This window comes from Sorex fumeus, unplaced genomic scaffold (genome assembly GCF_029834395.1).
Source record: "Sorex fumeus unplaced genomic scaffold, SorFum_2.1 ptg000073l, whole genome shotgun sequence".
Classification (NCBI taxonomy): domain Eukaryota; kingdom Metazoa; phylum Chordata; class Mammalia; order Eulipotyphla; family Soricidae; genus Sorex; species Sorex fumeus.
The window spans coordinates 15,330,485-15,334,013 of record NW_026606130.1 but is presented as its reverse complement, the minus strand read 5'-3'; the positions used below and the strand labels follow the sequence as shown (position 1 = coordinate 15,334,013).

Below are 3,529 nucleotides of genomic sequence, written 5' to 3'. Positions count from 1 at the left end.
CTATGACTTTGATTTGCTCTCGAGCTATTTTGAGGTCTCTTTCCATTGTTTGTTGTTGCCTGTTGGCTTGGTGCAGCTGATCTTCCATCTCACTGATTCTGTCTTCAGCTGTGGCCATTCTACTGTTGAGGAACAGACTGAGTTTTTTAGTTCATCTACGGAATCTTTTATTCGTGACATTTCTCTGCGTAGCTTTCCAATTTCTGCTCTCATTAAAAATATGGAATGCTTCACAAATTTTCGTGTCTTCTTTGTGCAGGGGCCATGTTAATCTTCTCTGTATCGTTCCAATTTTAGTATATGTGCTGCCGAAGCAAGCAGTGATGATTTTTTTTTTGCTCAATGTGCCTACTAAGAAATTATCCAGGGATATATAAGTGAGATACAAAAAGATTTTCCAGATACAGGGTATTATAAGGTCCCCCAAGCGCCATCAGCACCTATTCCTCATCCAAAGTGACCACTTTCCTCTATCATTGTCATAGTTCCCTTTTCCTTGACCTGTCACACCTCTCCCACCCTTTCCCCTAGTGGAAAGCTTCCTATTAAGGACCAGTTATACTTCTTTCCTCAATTGCCTTAAGGCGTTAGTTATTCCCCTACTGTGCTTCTTTGCTTTTGCAGTGGGGGAGTTTTGGGGGGACTACATATCCAGCAGTGTTGACTCAGGGCTTATTCCTGGCTATATACTCAGGATTCACTCCAGGCAGGCTTTATGAACCATATGAGGTGCCGAGGAAACGAACTCTTGTCAGATTCCAGGCATGCAGTCTACTCGCTTTACTATCACTCTGACACCTAGACTATTTTATATTCTGCATACAAGTGAGGTCACTCTGGCTCTGTCCCATTCGCTGACTCATTTTCTTCAGCATTATACTTACCATTTCCATTCATATATCATCAAATTACATAAGTTTATCTTCCTTATTGTCAACTAGCACTCCATTATATATGTACTATGCTTCTTTATGCAGTCATTAGTTCTTAGGCACTTTCTTTTCCAGATTTTTTTTTACAGATTTTGGCGATTGTGAGTTGTGTTGCAATTGAACATTGCAGCGCAGATGTATTTTTTGCATTATTAAGGTTGTTTGGCCACAAGGGGTGCAATTGCTGGGCAATTTCCATTTTGGGGGGGAAACAGTTCATATTATCTTCCAAGAAGGCAGGCCCAGTTGATATTCCTACCAGCTGTGAATGAGGGTCCTTTACCCTCCACTGGTTGTTGTTCTTTTTTATGAGTGTCAGTCACTGAGATGTAAGGTTTATTACATTTTATTATTTCCTTTGTCCTGCCTGCGTTTGTCTTTTTAAAATGGTCATTTTTCAGTTTCTTAAACTTTGCTTTTTACTTTTTAAAAATTGTTTAATTTTATTTTTGTAAAGTGGTTCACAATAATTGATTACATTCAATATTTCAACGTTATTGGTACAGGGTTACTGGCACTGAGATCTAAGAAGCCCAAAAGTCCCAGTGAAAACAGACCCAATTAGGAAAATTCCAAATGCTCAAAATGACAAATATAAAGATAAAGACAGAATATTGAAAGCAACAAGATCAAAAAAGGAACTTACATACTAAGGAAAGCCCATAAGATGTACAGCATATTCATCAAATGAGACCCTAGAGCCAGAACAATATGGAAGGCTACGTACAAAAATTCAATGAAATTAACACCTCACCAAGAATACTTTATCTTGAAGATACCATTCAGTTTGAAGGAACTATAAAGAGTTTTACCTTGAAAACAGTTTTACAAAAAGTATTAAAACCGCTCCTTTAAAAGTCAGGAGAAACTTTTCATCATGTGGCATTAAATATGCCACTTACTGTTAGTGCATATGGTTGTCCTATGCTAGATTAGGAATATTTAAAAACATGGCAAGTATCACTAATTGACTGTTATTGATTTATTTTCTGATAATTCTATTTGCCATTCTTTTATATTTTTAAATTATGTAATATAAAATGGGACTCCACGCCAGGATGTTTTCCCTCGGGGCGCCCCAGAGGGGGGCGGGCAAGAGCCCTCCCCGTCCCCACCCCAAAGACCCAGCCCTGGCAGCCGACCTCCACTACCCAACCGTTGCCACACTCCAGGCCACTTCTGGACCACGCAGCCACTTCACGACACATTATAAGACACTTCCAGCAAGCCACCGAGAGTATTCCGCTCGCACGGAAAGAGCCTGGCAAGCTTCCCATGGTGTATTCAATATGCTAAAACCAGTAACTACAACAGGTCTCATTCCCCTGACCATGAAAGAACCTCCAATCGTTGGTAAAAACAAGTAAGGAGGGGCTGCTAAAATCTCAGGGCTGGCACGAATAGAGACATTACTGGTGCCCGCCTAAGTAAATCAACGGACAATGGGATGACAATGATGCAGTGATTTCAACATTAGTCCCACGACTGTTACGCCTACACACCATCATTACTTGGAATGTCCCCACCAGCATCCAAGACTGCCCCACAGGAGGATGCTAAATAATTTATTTTGTATTGCTTATAATGAATAGTATGAGATATTGCATGACTACCTTTGCAGTCTTGTGCTCCTGGAATTCTAAATATTTTAATATTTGTGGTCTGGAGGCATCTCTGCTGCATGTTGCTCTTTTCCGAGATTCATTTGTGATTCTCTGGATCATGACTGTTAATGCACTTAAATGATGCCCAGAGACAGTTTCTGGGCATGACTGCCAGGAAATCGGAAGGGCTGGGAGACGAGAGAAGGGGCCCATTCCCAATTCCGCGAAGCCTGGATTTTTCAGTCACAAGTCCCGCATACCTGGGTTTTCCAGCGGATTCATTCTCAGGCATCGGGGGCTAGGGACAAACCTATGAAGTTCAGCTGTCAGTGTGGCACATATTGGATTCTGGAGTTATGGGCCCTTTCTTCCTTCCTGATGAATGTCTGAAGAGCATTACTGTTATCTTAAAAGAGATTTTCCTGTAACTCACAAGTTGCAGTGGCTTATCCTCTCATCTTTACTCGTTTCCACAAATCTTTTCATTTCATTTCTTATTATTGGTTGCTCAGTAGTGGGCCGTTTCATTTTTACGTGTTTGATTATTCCTCCATCTTTGGTTTGTTATTAACTTCTGTTTTCAGTGTGTCATGGTCTGAGAAGGTAGTTGATATTATTTCTATCCTCTTGATTGTATGGAGATAAGTTTTGTGACCCAGCACATGGTCTATCTCGGAGAATTTCACATGTGCGTTGGAGAAGAATTTTTTGAAGATAAAACACCCTATACATTTTTACTAAAATTTTCTATTCCATTTCTTGCTTCAAAGCAAGTATTCTTCTGGTTAGTTTTAGTCCAGTTGATCTATTGAGTGGGAGCAGAGTGTTGTTAAAGTCTCCAATTAAAATTGTGTTGCTATCAAGCTTTTTAACAGTTGTTTTAAGTATTTTGCAGGTCCCTAATTCGGTGCATATTTGCTTAGAAGATTGAATTATTCCTGATAAACATAGCACTTGACCATTAAGAAATTACCCTTACTGTCTCCTTCAACC

General features: G+C 40.0%; 1 non-coding gene across 1 annotated transcript; it reads right to left on the bottom strand.

The window, feature by feature from the left end:
- Nucleotides 1-214: 214 nt before the first annotated feature.
- On the bottom strand, nucleotides 215-317 carry LOC130038257 (U6 spliceosomal RNA). The gene has a single exon (XR_008794636.1). It is a non-coding gene; the product is annotated as a U6 spliceosomal RNA (small nuclear RNA).
- Nucleotides 318-3,529: the final 3,212 nt, after the last annotated feature.